General features: G+C 29.4%; 1 long non-coding RNA gene across 1 annotated transcript in view; it reads right to left on the bottom strand.

The window, feature by feature from the left end:
- Positions 1–7,113: 7,113 nt before the first annotated feature.
- Positions 7,114–22,188, bottom strand: part of LOC142328916 (uncharacterized) — a 219,848-nt gene continuing 204,773 nt past the window's right edge. Inside the window, exons 3-4 of the long non-coding RNA XR_012757383.1 lie at positions 9,528–9,575; positions 7,114–7,188 (exon numbers count right to left, since the gene is read on the bottom strand). This is a non-coding gene — a long non-coding RNA (uncharacterized LOC142328916). The remainder of the gene's footprint in view (positions 7,189–9,527; positions 9,576–22,188) is intronic.

Here is a 22,188-nt window from a genome sequence, read left to right as displayed (position 1 = left end):
ATATATATATATATATATATATATATATATATAAAACGCCCACGAAAAAGACCAAAGGGTCATTGGATTGATGATATTATCAAGTGCATTAAACCGAATTAGCAGAAGATCGCACAAGACCGTATTAGTTGGAAACGAGCTCATAAGGTCTTCCTACAGTGGATCAATAACGCCTGAAATGATGATATATAAATATACATATATATTTTTTTTGCCTGATGATTTAACTGACCAGAGAATCTTGTAAAACTTGAACACGGAATATGAAAATGAAAATTTGTTGTAGAATATGAAAAATATTACCGGATTCGAATCCAAGACCTTCAGATGAAAAGTAGAGACGCCACAGAAATCACCCACCATGGCAATTTATATCTTTTTATCGCAGGTATAGTGTTATATATTATAATTTTTTTTTTATAAAATAAATAAGGATTATGATAAAAATAAAAACAATACTGATGTCTCTGAAATTGTGTTCATTCATATAATTACTTTTACAACTGATAACTCAGAGATTTGTAATAGATTAAAACAGAATATCGAATGAAAATTAAAGTTTTCTGTTTCACAACTATTTAATGAGATTACGTATTTTATATTACACAGGTGTACAAAAAAGGATGCCGGGGTTTAAATGTATTTAATATTCAGTTTAAAGTAATGAATCACAAACAAAATGAGAGAGTAACCATTACGGTTTTTCCCTACAAGTTTTCAACGCGAGTAACTTTTGCCGTCACACATCCAGTCAATAAAAGAGTAACCAGCACGTATGGAGTAATGGAAGCGACAGCTGCTTCAATCCTGCCTCAAATTGTCTAGATCATAGTAAACGGAGGTACTTTTATAAGATCCTTAATAAAAACTCAAAGGAAAAAAATCAAATGGGGTCAGATCGGGGGACCCTTACCGTAAACATGCCTATCATCAGGTTCGACCGATCCAGCGGTTTAGAATAATTTCATACAACGTACAGAGTTATGGCAGTGAGGACCCGATCTTGTTGCCAAATAAATTTCTCTAGTCCATTTTGCTGTTGAGGAAAGAGCCGTGAACGGCAGCATATCCAAATAAGCATTTGCTGTTACGATCGCTTCAGCGAAAAAGAACGACCTGTAAACTTGCTATCGGAATGTTGTACAGAAAACATATAATTTTAGAGCGTCCCTTTCGCATTGCCTTACGCATACGCCTCATCCAAGAGATATAATAACAATTAAAACCCCAAAATTCTTTTTTGTATCTCGGTATAACACTAAAATATTTGAATGAGAAATTTTTTTTAACACAGCTCCGATTACTTAGTTTTGTTTCATCTTTATTTATTATTTTTACCATTATTTTATGTTTTATATGATTAAAATAAATTCAATATTATAAAATATATTGTACTTTAAAATAATTAACATTTAAATCAAATTAAATAAAGTAATATGCAGTAGAACTAAGAGATATATTATTTAGCCAAACGCACATGGAGGAAAGCCACTGTAACTAAAAGATACTGAACTGATAGTTTTTTCGGCAGTTTTGAAGTCCAGATTTCAATAAATATATTCTTATACCACTAACAGATTTTCTATCTGTCGATGCATTAAATAACATACTCGTATCATATTAATATTATAGTAGCAGTTCTTGTGAAACTGTTCCATGAGTTTGTTTATTTTATACAAAATTAAATAAATTGAGTGTAAGACAAAACTAAATTATAGAATGAAAATCAAAATAAAATATAATTCTTTATTGGGTCCTGCGGATTTTATCGTAGAAGGTTATTTTGGAAAAAAATCTTACTGTGTTCGTAATACTGTTACCAGAGACTAAAATAGCTTTGATTATTTACTCGTATTTTCTAGGTGATATTTTCACTACATCCCCATTTTTTTTTTTTTATTTTACAATTTATTTTAGATAAAATGCCTGAGTGGGAAACAACAGAAATTCATCCCTCCTCACATGTCTGAGAGCCGGTGACCCGATTCATATTCCGCTGACAATTTTCCGCTATAGCTCACGGTATTCTGCCATCCAAATCATTGTACCTAACCTTTCTCCAGTCGCCTCTTCATTTTGATACAACTATCTTTTCGACGGTCTTCCGCGTGACTTTCTGCCCTGGGTCTTCCCTTTACGATTAGCTTTTCAAGATTTTCGCCGGATCTACGGATTATATGGCCGGAAAAGCGGAGGATTTGCTGGAAGCATATTGCGGAATGCCTCTTTATTTTTACTTATTATTATTACTTAATATTTTTTTATATGACATATCTGAGTGAGAAACATCAAAAATTATGTTTATTGAAAAACAGCGTAAGATCCAATATTTAATAACACACTGAGAAAGATCACAGTGCTGTACAGTGGTAGGGTAGTGCGGTAGATATGGCTTAATGACAAAGACTTACAGTTAATCGTATTTGTCTTTTAACCTTATTTAAAAATGTTAGCAGCCACCGCTTTGAAACAGAAGAATTAAATGGAAAGTCGTTACTTACACATCGTTCCATCTTAAGAACGTTAAGAACCCGTTAACGGGTTACGGCAACGTTAAGATCGTTGCCCGTTAAGAACGTTACAAATAAATAATCGGAAAATGTGTTTGAACGTAACCACGTCTCAAACAAATAAAACAATGGAATGTCAAAAAATCGAGCAAAAAAAAGGGATCTTCGCTTCGTCAATGAAATAGTCATCTAATTATTGATTATAATAATAATTTAATACGTATAAAGATATGAAAATATGAAAAAAAAAAACAGCGTTCAAAATTTACTTTTACTTCTTTGTACGAAGTAAGGGAAGTATTGTAATCGCGAAAAATTTCGGTTTTCAGATTTCAATGGAAATATCCATTTTGACCATCCCTGAATCCATTTTGACTACTTTAGGCGTGACGTCTGTACGTACGTATGTATTTATGTATGCACGTACGTACGTATCTCGCATAACTCAAAAACGATTAGCCGTAGGATGTTGAAATTATAGATTTAGAACTGCTGTAACATCTAGTTGTGCATCTCCCCTTTTGATTGAAATAGATTGAACCAAAAGTGTCCAAAAAGCCCAAAATCTAAAAAAATTGAATTTTGGACTTTTTGTTAACTGTAGTAATGTGCTCTCATTGAGATACCTTTACAAGATATATCATAAGTGGTACTTATTTTCATTGGTTTCAGAGTTATAGCCAAATGAAATTTTAATTAATGAAATAATTGAATCTTAGAAGGGGAAGGCACATCGATTCGAATTTGACTTCATCTTCTTTTTTTAACTTTTTTTTTTAATTTTAATATATTATTTATTAACCTCTGATTATAAAAAAAAATTTACGATAAATAATAATTCAATATTAAAAATTAAAAAAAAAAAAAAATAGAAAAAATATCAGAAGTTAATGAAATAAAATTTTATGTACTTTTCATTTAAAAAAAAAGTGTATATGTAATTTAATAGACATACAAGGAAGTCATGTAGTATCCACAACAGAATTTTTAACATTACCACAATTCTTGAGCAAAAATTTAAAAACTTAGCTGCTTTGCAGTTAATATTATGTCTTTTATAAACTACTCAGCGAAAGTAAAAACTAGTTTTTAGTGGATAAAAAGTTATTCTAGATAAAAAAAGCGGATGGCTAATCATAAATTCATAATGTTTTGTTGTAGATGATTTTGTAAAGTATCGTAAGGTTAAGGTTATTTTTCTTTTTCAGGTTTTCATTCGACTGCAAAATGTTAATAAATGATTAAAATGGATTTAATTGCACGACGAAATAAGGGAACGAAAGAATATAATTTAAGTAAACACTGTAGTCAGACTCAATGTTCAGTGACCGTACAAATTGGATTCAAAGAAATGTTCTTCGAGCCAAAACGTTAGTGAAAGCAAAATAAAAAGTAAAAGGTAAAGCCAAACTTAACCTAAGAACGATAAGGGGAAGTTATTCAGAAAACCTGGTAAGATACATAAAAGGGGGATAGAAGAAAAAAAAACGAAATAAACAGTTGAGATATAGTAAAGCGAAGTCGTCTAAGAAAGGGCGGTCTATTGAAAGGAAGCAGGGCGGTCTTTGTAACGTTATGTCAACAAGTAGAGCATTGTATCGCTTTATGTTGCCGCACAATGGCCAGAAAATTAATTGGCTTGAACGGGTCTTTCAATTCATCTCGTCTCGTTGTTGAGTCGCGACTCCTGTTCACGACTTTACAGAACAGGGGTAAGATCCCTCCATCACCCTCTGACGCGCGACGTATACCGCTTCAGTTCAACGTTAAAAATGAGTCCCCTACTCGACTCAAATTTCTTGCCTAAATCGAAGTTATAAAATATTTCGTGTAATTTTATCAAATTTACTGTACGATATGCTTCCATGTGAGATTCGCTTAAGTAGCTTTATGAAGTATCATATTACTTTCGATTGAAATATGTTTTTCTGTTCAGTGAATTTAACGAACTTATTTCATTAGTATTACTAAATTAGGTTTAATTAAGATTACTAAATGTAATTTTCCATTAGCTTATATCATTTGATGTTCATCGTAAAAATTGTTTGTTATAAATCAACTTATACAACTAATCGATTCCAGAAAACAAACAAAGAGCTGCTTGAAAAAGATCTGAACAAAAAAGTAGGAAGATTAATAGCAACATAGTTAATGTGGTGACTGAAAAAGAAGTAAGAAGAAGAAGTGTGAAGATGGTGAATAAAGCTGAGAAGGAGGAAAGGAAAAGATTGGAAGAAAAAAGTAAGAAGATAAAGGTCAAAGAAAGAAGATAAAAAGGAAAAGTTAAAAAAAAGAATGTAAAGAAGTAATAGACGAAAAAGAGGAAGAATGAAAAAAAAGGAAAGAGAAGTAGGTGTTGAAAGAAAAAGCGGGTCTTTTCTGTTATGCGCCCCGCTCCCTGTTTTTATCATTTCTCGTGGATTTATATACGTAATATGGGTTTAAATCTTCGTATTTAAATTATTATTAAATAATGTCGTGAATTACAATTATTATAAAAAAAAATAAATTATCTTGAACGGCTTACAGATAAGATAGAGATATATGGTATTGTTTAATGTATGTACACAATATTACTAATAAATTGTTCAGTGAAAAAAACATTACTGTACCTTCCTATTTGGTGGTGGGAGGGGGGAGGCGGCGTCGGAACGTCACTAGGCGGGTGTCTTCCTCTACGGGGTTGGGATGTACCTTCCTAATAATTTTTCGTTATTTGAAGCATTGTCTAGGTTAGTTAAAGCTAATTAAGTGTGTAGAATATTTTAAATGTACGAGTTATGTGTGTAACATAGTTTTTAATAGTACGTTATGTAATGAGTCTATAATGATAGCCATTAAACTTACCGGGTTGGTCTAGTGGTGAAAGTGTCTTCCCAAATTAGCTGATTTGGAAGTCGAAAGTTCCAGCGTTCAAGTCCTAATAAAGTCAGTTATTTTTATACGGATTTGAATACTAGATCGTGGATACCGATGTTCTTTGGTGGTTGGGTTTCAATTAACCACACATCTCAGGAATGGTTGAACTGAGACTGTACAAGAGTACACTTCATTTACACTCATACTATCATCCTCATTCATCCTCTGAAGTAACACCTGAACGGATAATCCCCGGAGGCTAAACAGAAAAAAGAAAAATGATAGCCATGAATGCATTAGTAAGAAGCAAGTTTAACTTCGTAAACTTTGCAAAAGTGCATTAATGTTCATTATAGAGAACAACATTTTTTCTACGGCTGAGAAAATATTGGGATTACTGATTTAAATCGATGATAGAATACATTATTTAAGGAATATATATATATATATATATATATATATAAAAAAAAAAAAAAACAATAAACAATACATTTCTGTAGAAATAGGTTATTAGTCATAGATTCTGCCTTTTCTTTTATATGAATTGGTGTGAAGACATTTCTTCCTCAGATCCGACATAATTAATAAAAGGAAAAGAGTGGGTAGTTTGAAAGCACACAAGTGTGCACACTTGTGTGCTTTCAAATCACCCCCTGCTTGCTAATTACTCAATTGGATTAAAATAAAAGTAAAAAATCTGATGTGGAAGTCACATGACTTCCTTGTACGCCTATTAAATTACATATACACATTTATTTTAAATGAAAAGTACATAAAATTTTATTTCATTAATAACTTCTGATATTTTTTAATTTTTTTAAATTGTATTATTGAATTATTATTTACTGTAAAATTTTTTTTACTATCAGAGGTTAATAATTATTAATAAATTAATATATTTAAATTAAAAAAAAAACTTAAAGAAAAAGGAGATGAAGTCTGATTCGAACCGTTGTGCCTTCCCCTTTTAAGATCCAAATATCTAATTAATTAAAATTTCATTTGGCTGTAACTCTGGAACCAACTTATGATATATCATTGAAAACACTCAATGTGGGCTAATTACTACAGTTAAGAAAAAGTCAAAATTCAATTTTTTTTTGGATTCTGAGCTTTTTTTGACACTTTTGGTTAAGTCGATTGCAATCAAAAGAGGATAACTGGATGTTACAACAGTCCTAAATCCAAAATATCAACATCCTACGGTTAATCGTTTTTGAGTTCTGCGAGATATATACGTACGTATGTACAGACGTCACGCCGAAACTAGTCAAAATGGATATTTCCGTTGAAATCTGAAAACTGAAATATTTCGCGATTACAATACTTCCTTTATTTCGTACAAGGAAATAAAACCAGCTGATACATTAAACAATACCCGCTTCTGTTTGGTCAGTGGTTGAAAAAAGTAGGCTTTTGATTGATTGAACACCTTTATCATAACGAAAATCTGTCTCATAATGACCCTCATTGTGATACAGGTTCCAGCCGCGTAATTCAAACTTTATAATACAGCCGTAGAAAAAAGGACTTTATAGGTTATTCTTCTCTGTATAAGTCGGCTTTCCGTGAAATACGTAATCAAATTCTGTGAATACGTAAAAAAACAACAATTCATAAATATTGTATAAATAAAGAGTGCGGGGAGCATTACAGAAAAAACTCGAAAAACGGCAAAAATAAAGGGGATGAGAAAAAAACAAAAATTATGAACATTTAACAAAAAATTATCAATATTACTTACTTGAACTGATTTTTCCAGCTTTTACAAAATCTTCTGTGATTTCATCGTATGTAGGATATTCCAACTCCGTACTCACTGGAACAGAATGAAATAAATAATGGGAAGTTATATGATTATCTAAACTATTAAATTTATTACCGATCGATTTCAAATAACATTTATTTTAATTTTTATTATTAAGTGTAATTAAAATTTCTATTCCTAAAAAGATAATCAAATCAATCACTTCTTAACAGAAATTATAATTTGTGTGGATGCGAACACGGTATCGTCTAATTAAAATAAACAGCAGAATAAATAATTTAAACAAATAAAAACATAAAATCGGTACTCCACTAAAATAAAATTACTTAAGTAAAACAAAAGAGAAAACAAAAAAAAAATTAAGAGTTATACTACGAGTATATACATCGTGTATATACAACAGTGATTGACCAGTCTTAATTACCTTAGCCTAAATCTGTTACATTTATCAATCAAATGTTTTAGTTAGATTTGAAAAGAAAGCTACCTATTGTAATGCGTATCATGATTCGACTTCCAGAAAATTTCAACATATCTCGCGTTTCACATCCCCCAGACCTCAAAACCACCGTCAGTTCAAAAGTTTATATCTACATTTATATATATATATATATATATATTTCACTTTCTTGTAAACACGATAACTGCCGTAATTTTGCGTCAATCACTTCTAAATTGATACATATAATATAACAATAAAAAATCTCGGTCCAGTTTGTTAATGGGAAAAATCGGACTATTGGGTGGGGGATTTTTCGAAAAAAAGATATCTCTATAACTTTCTTATTAAGAAAAATATCGAATTCGTTTAAAGTTCCTACTATTCTTTGGATAAGGGCCTAAAACTTATCTGGGTAAAGGTTTTTGATATCATCAACCATTGGCCCAGGGAGTGGAAAAAATGGAGTTTCAAAGACGAAAAAAATCATACCTTCCTTAATAGACGTAGTATTGAATCGGTTTAAAGCGATCGTTAGTCTTCTAAACATTACCTAAAACTTTTATCGGAAACAATTTTTAATATTACCAACCCTTACGGTAAGGGATGACCAAAATCGTTTATAATAAATTTTAAGTCTTAACTTTAAGGTGAAAATATTTTTTATCCCCTACTTAGGACCCGTGAATCTACCGGCGCGCCGAAAAGAATTTTTTTTAATTCAATTAATATTTAGTGTAGTTTTCCTTTTTTTCAAAATTTTCACGATAATTATCAAATTCAGTTTTGATGTGTAGACAATTTTATTGTCTACATAATTTAAACTTAGGATAAAATTGTAAAATAAATCACACGACTGCAGTGCCCTATTACTATGATTTTACTAAGAATTTGACGTTTAAATTTAAGGATATAGGGCATTATTTTATTTCATCTAATGTTATTTTCACACTGGTTATCATTTTAATTAACAAAAGTATACTATATATATTAAAAAACATGTCATGAGTAATTCATAGCGAACTCCCAGCAAAAACTACTGACAAAATAGACAAAATGATGAGAATTTGTATACAGTTCTACTTAGGGTGTAAGTGCACTCTAAGAAAAGATTGTTTGAAATTCGAGTTTAAAGGATTAAAAAGATGGTAATAATGAAATTTACAATTTTTTTAATTTCTTGACGACAAATGAAACTATCAGCTTGATTTTTGGTTGTGTAATCTTCATGTGAATATCTAAAAACCAATTTATAAATTTTTTCTAATTTGATTTTGAAAGGAGTGAAGAAAAGTAAAAAAATTTCGAACAATGACTGCAAATTTTCCCCATTTCCGACTATATTAAATGAAATATTCACTCGATTTGGAATTGCACATACTTTAAGATTAAATATCAAAAACAATTTTTGGATTTTTTGAATTTTAAAATTTTAAGGGGTAAAAAACAAACTATTTTTTACATTTTTACCGTTTTTGCCACCGATACTGAATAGATATTTATGGGATTGCATATATATATTACTATATAGCAATTTATGCTTTAAATTTTGATTATGTATTTCTCGACGGGAAATCTAAAATCAATTAGTCCTATACTGACCAAACTGTTGCTCTGAAGAAATTACAATACATATAGTTTTTATAAATTTAACGGGCTTTAATTTTTATTTAACATTATTATTCTCAGAAGCTTGATAAACCCAGGGGGTCCAGGGAACAGAGCACTTGGCTAGACGAGAAGGGCGAGCGAAGTTTACCCTGACCAGCTAAAAATCCCCTGTAACCATATAGCGCAGGCAAAGCCAGAACGGTGATATTAGTATATGTATATATATATATATATATATATATATATATAGTGTATATATACACACACACACACAAAATATATATATATATTTAGTGAATGTTAAAAAAAAAATTAGCCTAATGGAATAATTGACACTCACCATTTGTAATCTCATTCGCCGTTTTTTCGTCCATTCTTTATAAATAACCTGAAAAAAGATTTAAAAAAATTATTTTACAAAATAACAAAATGATTTTCAATATATATTTTAATAATAACTTCAGTAATCTTACAAATCTTTAAAAAAATAATGTACTTTTTTTGACTTTCATCCCGTATTTAAATCGAAAACACTTAAATGTTGTCATTCTTCATAATATGTACATGTAATATATTAAAAATTAAATTTAAAGTATCATTTAACTTAAACGATTGATTAATAAATTTTTACGTACAAATAAAATTTCATTTATTTCAGTTCACTCATCATATGTCAGTTAAGTGTATTATTTTTTTAATCATTTATTATATAAATATTTTGTGATGAAATATTTATGTATTAAATTCGTATATATATATATTTTTTTATATCAGGTAATATAATTTTTATTTGGTGAACATGTAAATTACAATAATTCAGCTAAGTGCCGTGATATTTTTTAAGTAAAAGTAAACCATAAAATTGGTAATAAGATTTTTACGTGCACGATGAAACTGGTAATTTGAAATTCTCCTTCTTTTTTTTTGCTTGATGAATTAATTCACTACAGAAACTTTGAAAGTTTGTTTACGGGAATATGGAAATGAAATTTTGTAGTGTACGATATATTTTTATTATTAATCACGGCCCGTTGGTATTGATATAAATTAATTATATAATAATTTCCACTTACCAACTATTTTTATTATTATGTCCGAGCGCTTTCGGATATTAATCCATCATCAGGAACAATTATTTGTTACGCATTATAACTATTTCCTTCACAAATTAATATATTTAATAAATTTTGAATTTTAAAAACAAAATTTATAAATACAAATATCAATTGAGAGCTTTATACTGACATGACGGACAATGTCGACATTATTTTTCTCAGTTGTTGTATTTATAATTTTTGTTTTTCAAATTCAAAATTCATTTAATATATTAATTTGTGAAGGAAATAATTATAATGCATAAAAGATAAATGTTCCTGATGATGGATTAATATCAGAAAGCGCTCGGACGTAATAATAAAAATAGTTGGTAAGTGGAAATTGTTATATAATTAATGTACGAAATATGCAATGCCTGACCACGATTCGAATCCGGGACCCCCGAATGAAAGGGGTGAGACGCTACCACTCCGCCACGGCTTGGTAACGATTTTTATTTTCAACAATTAATTGTAAGTAATATTATTATGCTATATAAATGACATACTTTTTTTTAAACAAAATTTGACACATTCTTGATAATTTACCTATCTTTTGTTGTTCCCCGACCCTATGTATTTTTTACTTCAAACCTTTTTTATCCGTGTTCAAACCTCTCCTCTTTAAATGGTTTCGATAATGTTTTTTCCTTTTTTTTTTGTTGAGGAAATTCCTCTGGTGATTCTATTTAATTATTTTCTAGATAGCTTAAATAAAAAATTTTTCTTTTAATGAAAATCACATTGATTACATAAACGATATTTTACATATTATTTTGTTATAAGCGTTGCATGTTATTGGATTCTTAAATGCTCAATAAATGTAATAATATATAACAATCACTTTAATAAAGGCCAATGATAACCTGGTAGTATTCTGATACTCAAATAATTTTCACGAAAAATTTTGTGAAAATTAGTTGAAATACTAAAGGATAAAATAAATTTTACAAACTCCCGAATTCCAGAAAGCCTAAACTGACATTCAATAATAGCTGTGTCCTTTCTTTATGTCTCTGTATTTCATTAAATGATTTATCTAGATGCTTGTTTTTTTCCCATATTCCAAGTTTAAATACAAATTAATTAAAAAATGAATAATAAAGTATTTTAAAAAACTCACACCAAAATTAAAAAAATAATCCCTTTATAATTCTTTAATTTTGACTTAAGTCGGCGTTAATTGATAATATTTGTAATTTGTGCCAACTTCTAAAACTTAAACAATTGAAAAACATTATTTTTTAATTTTTAAATTGGGTTTTAAAGTCGCTTTTTGTAATTTATTTTATTATTTTAGCAATCAATGTTTGGTTTTTTATATAAATTACTCGGCTTCTTTGACTATATTTCAAGATTTTCTTCAATAATAATTACCATTAATTCTATTAATAAGTAATGGTTCTTACTTAATAATCTTGTTACCATAAAAGTAATTAAGAAAAAACACTATTATTTAAACTATGTTTAGTAACTTACAACCATAATAAACTACTCGACTGCTTTATATATATTTGCTTATTTTGTTTAAATTAATAAATCCATATCTTCATTCTTTTAGATTTATCTGATATGATCTTTCGCTAATTAATCTGAATTGGTGAAATGTTAATGTTGGTTGTCTATATTAATGAGTAATGAGAATAAATGTATATCTGTGTGATAGAGCATCCGGTCTGAACCGCTCAACGAATTTGATGAAACTAGCAAGATATTTCTACGTTCACCACAGTCGAATTTTAGAATATCCAAAATTTTGAAAATGTGTCCAGGTGTCCCAAAAAATTATATTAAAAATTCTAAATCTACTGGACCTAACCATAATATATTTGGTACATGTATTAAGTTCGATCTAATTACTGGTCAACAGAATTTAATTTTTTTTTTTGTTAAATGAGATTGAATGGCTGATTCTTACAGTATTTTTATGCTGATTTCATATAAATTAATATAGGTTTTTTCTATGAGGCTCAGTTTTTTGGAATTAAAATTTCTTTTGAAACTAAAAATGTATGGTGAACGTAATACGACAATACATAAAATGCATTTTGTACTCACTTAAAATCTATTTCTTTTCGATTTTCTGCTGTAATTTGCTGTAGGTAGATACCCCCCTCTTTAGACTCCAACAGTAGTAGGCTAACATCTTTGGGTCCCATTTTCCCTGTATCATGTTTCCGTTGTAGATATATCCTGGTGAAAGCGTTCTCCATGTTAATCACTGATAGGGCCGAGATTTTTAGGGGAAAAATCCAAATGTGAATGTAAGAAATGGAATTTGAGTGACATGTTACACTAAGTTGTTTGTAGTTTTGAAAGAGTTCACTCACAAGTTCTCTGTAGTTACTGTCCTTATGGTTTCCAAGGAAGTTGTTTACCACATTTTGAAATGATTTCCATGCAGTAATCTCCAAATCATTCAAACATTCTTCAAACGCCGGATCACTCATTAGTTTTCTTATTTGTGGTACACCTTCCTTTATTTTAGCATCGCTTATATTAGGGAATTTGTTTTTAGGGATCGAAATCCTGTATCATTAAGATTCATTGCTATAACAGAATCTTTGAATAAACCTAGCTTAATGTGTAGTGGCGGAAGATAAACTTTTTATGGTTTTCTTAATACCTGACTAACAACATTCTTCTCTCCTACAGTCAGTACCTTTCTCTTTGGCAACTGCTTTTTTATGTAATGGTTTTTCCTACTCTGCTGCCCCACTCGCTCAAAAAGCAACAGAACTTAGTGTATCCAAGTTACAGTTCAAGTAAAAGCGCTATCACTTTCAGAACTCCACAAATACGCCGAAAATATTTCTCATACTGAATCCTGCTCAATACTATTTTCATAAGAATCCTTCAGGTGAACAGCGTATGCTAATGGTATTGATGGTTATTAATTTCCAATGTGAAGTAGAACAGCTTTTAAACTAAGCTTTAATCATCATTACAGTTTACTAAGTTTTCGTACAGAGAGAAGAAATTTTCAAATTCTGATTGTCTGTCACGGAAAGCAGTTATATTAGCGTTTGTTTGTAAGATACCATCTATTTAGTCTTGATGCTAGTATTTTTTGCTTGATTCTTTGTGAAATTTAGAACACGAACTAGATCATTTAATTCTAATTAATTAATTAAATGGGATTCAGTATATCTATTTTCTAAAAAGTTTGGATCTCTTTCTTCATCGCCTGATAAATCAGCATAAGATTCGACATTTTCATCTCTATCCAAGTTCCATGTTTTTTGTGATACAGGAATTGGAAGTTCTTGGCTTTGTGGCACTGGCTACATAACAGAGGGAATATCAGGGTATTTAACAGTACGTTTAGTTTTAGCTTTTATCCCAGATATCTTTATTACACAAAAATAACAGTCTGTGGTGGGATCCTTTGGTTCTCTCCAAATCACTGGAATTGCAAATGACATGTGATGAGATCCATTTCGCCAACCAGTCATTAATGTTACAAGAAACACAGCAAATATGAGGAGCCCAAGATTTGTCCTGATCATCTAATTTACATCCAAAATACAGTTCATAAGATTTTTTATCAATAGAATTATATTTCGTTTCTGAGACTTCAATGTTACATCACAAATGCAGCAGAAATTGTTTGGATGATTAATGCAACTGCAAAGTTGTTTGAAAAATTGGTTACACTTGAACCAATTTTTCAAAAATTTAATAGCATTAATGCCATATATATATATATAATTCACTGAGCCATTATCGTAAAAAAAGCCAGTACGAATTAACAAAAGAAAGAGTGTTCTTGCATAAAAACATGACCAGCCTACATACAAATGCACACTTTTATAAACATCAGTAGAAGCTTTTAATAATATCAATGTTTTTTCATCGGCTCTGGATTCAAAAAATATGTATAATTTTCCAGGAAAAATCAAATTTTAGATGATTACCATGTACTTACTACTGGTAGCTGCGAAAAAATATATGAAAATTATAAAAGTTAGAATTTTAAAAATAAAAAATAATAAAATATAATTATAATATAATGTATTTATTAGCTCTTTTATGAAAATAAATTATTTTCTTATTTTCCAATCCTTTATTTTTTCCTTTGCGTAGTTAAAAATATTTATATAGAATATATGAAAGTAAATAAGAATAAATTAAAAAATAATCACTCTGCCGATCTCCGCTGCAAAATGGCAGCATCTCGACCCTTCATCTGGAGATCCCAGGTTCGAATTCCGGTCAGGCATGATATTTTTTCATAAGCTATAAAATCTTATTCACATATTCTACGTATATGCTTAAAAGATCTTGTGTAATTTTATCGGTAAAAAAATAAATGATAAAAAGTACCAAGTAATTTCAGCAAAATCGTTGCCATTATTAAAAAAAAAAAAATGAAATCTAATTTTATGAAATCGTAATCTAGACATCAAAAACAGACTGATACAAAAATAATTTGCAAGTATCAATTAGAAAGATTTAGAACAAATTATTAAAAAATATTTATGTCACGTGTACCGCTTTATGATGGTGAAATATCGACATTAGGAAAAATAGAATGGAAAAGAAAATAAACCTTTAAAATGTTCCTTTTACAGGAGGATAAAATTCGAAATTATCTTAAGATTAAAAGGAGAAAGTAATCAGTAACAGAATCTAATAACGGAATCTAAAGTCTTAAGACTAGACTATTTCTTGGTATACGATGTCTTTTAGGTAGCCCTAAAAGAAGAACTTCATCGGCGATGAACCTGGAGCTACTATCTATCCGGCCTTCTGGGTACCTGTCGAACACAGTCTGCACAATTTTTGCATACTGTAGAGAAGCACCGTACTGTTGGAAAATTAGGACTTCCATATTTTCAATCTGTGAAAACACAAAGTTCTCTAACATGACCGAGTATACTATATCCATAATAGTCTGCTCACCGAAAAAAAATGGCTCAAAATTAGATTATTCATGATACCATACCACCAGACATTCATTTTCGAAGAGTTGTGGACGAATTCCACCAATTTGTATGAACTTTCTGAGCCCCATCCCCAAAAATTAGAGCGATTCACGACTCTACGAATATGAAATATTGCTTCATCAGAAAGTAAAATGCGCTGCTGGTAGATTTCATTAGCAGAAATGATCTCTAACAAAAATGGTCATTAAAAATTGAATTTTTTGTGGCTTATCGTTAGGTTTAATTTCAAATAGTAGCTGCAGTTTATAATTATAAAGTTTCAATCGCTTGCGAACAACATCGTGACAGTGTTTTAGGAATGTTTAATCGACGACTAATACTACGAACTGAATGTTTTGGACTTTGTTGGAAAGACAGTCGATTCTATCTGTCTTTTAGCCCTTTATGAGAGTGTTCCTTCAGAACGCTTCTGGTTTCCAAAAAAACTGTTCACACCACTGATTTATGATTTAGTCAATCGGAGAATTTCTACTATGGACTCGTATATAATTTCTTTGTATGACAGTCACTGATTTTATTTCTGTGAACCACTACACGCACTGTATTTTCTCTTATATCAACGGCATTGTACTGAAGCCCGGGTTCATAAAAGCTTAGTCTGTGCTGCAATTTAACGCAGCTGCTATCTGATAAAGAATGTGCAAACTAAAACTTAATTCTTGTCATTTTAAGATTACGCATAAAACACTACTGAGTGCTAAAAAATAAAATCTATATTCATTCTTGAAACTCCAAAGTTCTTTTTTGGACACCCGGTACCTAAAATACTATTCAAATGCATATTTATGTTAAACTTCAATGCATTTTCTTGTTTATATATATACATACGAATTACTCCATATATACATATATTTAGATCAATTTAACGGTTAAAATTAAGTTTTCTATGTTTAGTAAAAGTGTAATCTTTTTTACTAATATCTTATACAGGATCTGTCAATTATAATCAAACATTTTGTTATTCGTTTACTTATTTATTTTAAAAACTTCTAAAAAATCTGATTTGGACCCACATGATTTCCTTGTACGCCTAATGAATTACATATATACATTTTTTGCTGCACTTCGTTTAAACTTATTTCAATTGAAAGTGAGATACGATCCTCCAATTCTTTAATAAAGTAGACAGTTACACAATTACATTGCAGTGGACATCAGATGCATCACATTTTGTTGTGGTGTCCGCATCAGCATTTTATATTAGTTTGTATATTAATTTTGTTTCATGTCGCTCAAGTAGTTATGTGGTGTAAATGAGAAAGTGTCGGATTCGTAATCTAGCACACATCTGTTCGAATCCGACTTTACATACATACTTTTTTTTAATTTAAAATATTCATTTATTAATAGTTATTAACCTCTGTAAACATTTTTGAATTGCTGTGAAAAGTACATAATATTTTATTTTGCTAATAACTTCTGATTTTTATTCATTTTTTTTCAATCGGTAGTTAATAATTATTAATAAATCACTATATTTAAATTTAAAAAAATTTTTTTAAATGAAATGAAGTCGGATAGTAACCGATGTGCCTTCTCCTTGTAGGGTCCAAATATTTCATTAATTAAAATTTTATTTGGCTATAAACTCTGGAACCAACGAAAATAAGTAACATTTATGATATTTCGTTGAACAGCTCTCAATATTGGCTTATTACTGCAATTAAGATAAAGTTCAAAATGTTTTAGATTTTGGTCTTTTTGAACTTTTTGTCTAGTTGATTGCAATCAAAAGGGATGTGGACAACTAGATATTAAAAAAAATCCAAAATTTCCTAAATCCAAAATTTCAACATCCTACAGTTAATCGTTTTTGAGTTATGCGAAAAACATATATACGTACAGACATCATACCGAAACAAGTCAAAATGGATATTTCCGTTGAAATCTGAATACCGAAATTTTTCGATATCACAGTACTTTCATTACTTCGTACAAGGAAGTAAAAACAATATTTTTTTATTATTTATAATAGGATAATAAAAACGTTATTTTATAATTGAACCTATGTTACGTATTATTAAGTTGATTTTTTTATGTAAAAATATTATTATATAGTTATTGTTTTGTATTTTTTCTACAGAAAAAAAATCTAAAAAATTTACCAGAGAATAAAAGAAAATGATTTAAAGATTGAATTACTATCTTGTTTGTGAATAAAAAGTAACGAATGTAACAATGGTCGTTGATAACAGACAGGGTGTGTGTGTGTGTGTGTATATATAGTGAATTTTGTTTGTTAGAATGTACGTGTATATGTGTTTAAGTATAGGGATAGCTGGATACTAGGATGTTTCGACGAATGAGTGAGAGAGTAAAAGCTAACAGAGGGGGGAGGTTGAAGGGTAGCCATTATGTTGAGCATTTCTTGTCCGTGAGCCAGCCATCCATCCGCGAGCCACGGCCCCGCTCGGTTGTGACTCCAGGGGGAGAAATTCCGGCAGGGTTGTTGTTTTTTAAATTGCAGAATTTCCCTCCTGCAACTGTTTTATCGGCCTGACCTCCATCTTGAATGTTAACTGCTAGCCGAGTAGTAGTCGAGCGGGCAATAAAGCCTAGTACCTGTATTACAGTACCATGCTCCAAGACTCAAGGGAGTCGTAACAGATCTAAGACACAATCCACCCTACCCAACACAACCTAAATATTATTGCTACACTTTATGCATATATTTCACTTGCTTCCACTTCCTTTATGCGTTGTTTCAACCCCCCCTTTACCCCTTACCCTCATACCTAACCATCTTAGGAACCCCCTACCCCCACCCACATAGTCTTCTCTTGAATCCATTACTCGCAACCCGACATAATTCTCTCTAAAACATTCTAATTCTGCATACATACGCCCAATTCTATTCTTCCTTTTTTTCTCTTATATTCTTTGTTCTTACTTTATTTCCCATTCTTTATGTTCGTTCCCCTAATTTTTAAAAATAGCTATCGAAAACATTTCAGAATATGAATGATATTAGCTTATTTTTAAATTTATGGTTATTATATCGTAATATTCGAATATTGCATCGTAGATTAACCGTTAGTGTAATTTATGATAATCTCTTAAGTATATTTTACATATAAAAATATCAGTATAAAATGGAATTTATGACGGAAACGAAAAATACGTAAAGCAAAATCTTAATATATTTAAAAAATTACAGATAAAGGTACAAGTTAAATTTAATAAATTATTGCTCTGTATTAGATTTTTTATTAAAAAAAAATCCGCCTAAGGATTAAATAATCAGTTAATTAGCTTATTAAAACATTAATATGGAATGATTTATCGATAGTTAAAGTTATTCGTATGTACACCATTGAATTATATTAATATTTTAAAATGTTCTTAGGATATTAAAGGCTTTATTGTGAGTTATAGGCGAAGTTTTACGAATATTTAAAGTGGGGGTGAATTATAAATGGAGAAACAGAAAAGCATACGAATTTAAATTCAAGGTATTTAAAAGGCTTTAAGAATATTACTAACGATTATGGGAGCAAGCTATGGACATTACAAAAGCTAGAGGAAAAAATCAAATATTTGCTTTAAATATACTGTTAAGGGAGATATTTGAAAATCATGTGAGCTAATTTAATATAAAAAACGAGATTCTTTTTAATAAGAATGAAAAATAGAGAAAATTTTCATTCAGGACAAAAAAAAAACACTTGTTAAACATAAAAATTAAATAATGTAAATATTGAAAAAAATAGTTTTGAGGGTAAAATTCATAAGATAAGATTTATTTAATCCGTACAATGTAGGAGAAGTTATAGGCGATTGGAGAAAAGATCCTCCATATTTGGAGGGTCTCTTCCTCGGTCTTAACAGGAGAGATAAGAGATAATTAAGTTATAACAGAAAAAAAATGAAATTAAAATTAACTAATTAAATAACTGATGATTTATAACTTTAAGAATCTTATCTTATACAATTTAGAAAAACAATTAAATTAAAATAAATTTTATATCGTGTAAAATTCTTGATAAAAACACAATATATCAAGATCTCTTTGTATAGACCAAGTTTATTTCTAAAAATTAAATTTTAGCTCATTTTCCAATTACATATAATTCCTAATAATATACTACTAATATATACATTAATAATATAATATAAAAGTCATATATATGTATTTATATATTAATAAAATATCAATAAAATGTAGTTATTAATAACAATTCCTAAGATATACTGCTTAACCTACTTCAAATTAATACAAAATTACAATAATCAATGCATAACCTAACCTAAATAATTCTTACATAGACTATATTATATTTTTATAATAGCTAAATCTCAATAACTGTACTAAGATATATTTGTATACAATTAGATTTTTTTTTAAACAATATAATGCATAATGATTTATAAGTAGTTTTTAAAATTGTCATTAACAATCATTGTTCATTTATAAAAAATACTTTCAATCTTGTTCTTACTTGAGATTTACTTTGTAAATTTTGTAACTCAACTGGCAAAGCATTTATCAGACAGGGTATTCTATATTCCAGAGTCAGTTTATTATAATTATTATAATATCTTTGTACTTGATATGATCTGTATCTTAAATTATATCCTACATTATTTAATATTCTATATTCCTAATCAAAATAATGTCTTAACAAGTCAGAATACTTTGCCACGGCATCAAAAGACACTGTTCCTAATAGCTCCTGTGGAATATCATTAAATAATACTTAAAGAATCCTTCTTAAAATATTTTTTATTTGCTTTTTTATATATTCAGATGCTGAATAATAAACAGTTATACCATAATAAATAATACTTTACACTAAAGAAAAACAAATCATTCTCCTAATTGAAACGGAATACCAAAAATATTTTTGTGGATCAAAAACATGTAAATGTAGCCATTTATTATGGTTACAGTGTTTCTCTTTTCAGTAGCATTTGGTACTATGAATTAAACGTCGAAATTCGAGTTAAGGAAGATGTTATCCAATTGTCTTTTTACATGAAATTTAAGAATGGACGATGAGGACGAAGAAGATGGACTGGATTGTGACTTTTGAAATGTGAATATGGAGAAGGATGGAGTAAATAAGGTGGGCGGATAAAGTGAGGAAAGAGGAAGTAATGAACAGGACTAAAGAAGGAAGAGTATCTATTGGGAAAAAAAGAAAAGGAAACTGGTTAGGATATGTGGTTAGAGGAAGTGGAACCTTAACAATTGCATCGGAAGGATCAGTAGAAGGAAAAACGAAAGAAGGGAGATTAAGTTAATAGATAAGGTGAAGATTGGAAACTACAAGGAGAAAGCCTTGTGTAGAAATGGATGAGAATGTGGTGACGTAAGGGACGTAAGGCAGGACACCAAATGGTGATAAGATTTAAAACGATACAATATTTAAATATAATTGCCCTTTTAAATAAGTAACATTCAATCTCTAATTTAGTCATGCGTATTACGTTTTTTTTTTTTTTTATCTTATAAACACCATTTTAATAATTTTGTCTTTTAAAATTGATAGACACAAAAATCTAATATAATTTCCCCTTCCAAACGTTAGTTTCAATGTCTATAACATTTTTGGTGTTCAGTTATAAAAAAAATTTAGTTATTGTAAAATTTATCCTTTACGCTAGCTGTAAGTCGCAAATTTATAAGGTTTTTAATTGGCAATTACTTTTATAGGGATTTGAATACTAGATCACGGATACCGGTGTGATTTGGTGGTTGGGTTTCAATTAACAACACATCTCAGAAATGGTCGACCTGAGGGTGTACAAGAGTACAGTTTACTTGCACTCATTCATATCATCCTCATTCATCCTTTGAAGTAATACTTGATGGTGATTCCTGAAGGCTAAACAGGAAAAAAAGGATTCAGATGAAACTTCTAAAATATTAATATAATTTTTTTTTTTTTTTAATAAGCAAAGTTCTATAATAATTATGAAAATCCTCATATTTATAAAATAAAAAGTCGGCATAAACTAAAGAAAGAATGACTTATCAATTAAAATTAATCTCCTCATCAAAAATAATAATTTATAAAATAAAACGGACGCATTAAAAAGCTTAATAGCCTAAAAAACCGGACCTTAATCGTTATACTGTTACATACGTGGACTATTATTGTTCTTTTAATAAAAGTTTTATAACTTGAACTGCCCAAAAGAACTGCACACAAGATGCGAGATATCATCCATATCTCAATTTTGATTTTTTTTTTGACTATGATCTTTCTTTCCTATATTTATATCTTTCCTATATATTTTTCCTATATATATTTATATATCCTATATATATTTTTTCCTATATATATTTCTTTCCTATATTTATATCTTTCCTAGTATCACAAAAATTTGCAAAACTAAAAAAAAATCTTTGTGAACGCGAAAAATTTTGGTTTTCAGATTTCAACGGAAATATTCATCTTGACCATCCTTGAATCCATTTTGACGTCTGTACGTACGTACGTATGTATCACGCATAACTCAAAAACGATTAACCGTAGGATGTTGAAATTTTAGATTTAGGACTGTTGTAACATCCAGTTGTGAACATCTCATTTTGATTACAATCTACTGAACCAGAAGTGTCCAAAAAAGACCAAAATCCAAAACATTTGGATTTTGGACCTTTTCATAACTGCAGTAATAAGCCCTCATTGAGAGCTTTTTAAAGATTATCATAAGTGGTACTTATTTTCATTAATTCTAGAGTTAGGGCCAAATAAAATTTTAATTAATGAAATATTTGGATCTTGCAAGGGGATGACACATTGGTTCGATTCGACTTCATTTCCTTTTCTTTTTAACTTTAAAATATATTGATTTATTAATATGCAATTATAAAAAAAGTTTTACAATAAACAATAATTCAATAATAACAAAAAACCTTTTTATTAAAGAATTGAAGGATCGCATCTCATTTTCAATTGAAATAAGTTTAAATGAAGTGCAGCAAAAAATGTGTATATGTAAATTAATA

This window comes from Lycorma delicatula, chromosome 8, assembly GCF_047948215.1.
Source record: "Lycorma delicatula isolate Av1 chromosome 8, ASM4794821v1, whole genome shotgun sequence".
NCBI lineage: Eukaryota > Metazoa > Arthropoda > Insecta > Hemiptera > Fulgoridae > Lycorma > Lycorma delicatula.
The sequence above is the reverse complement of the archived record's forward strand: the minus strand, read 5'-3'. Positions and strand labels throughout refer to the sequence as shown.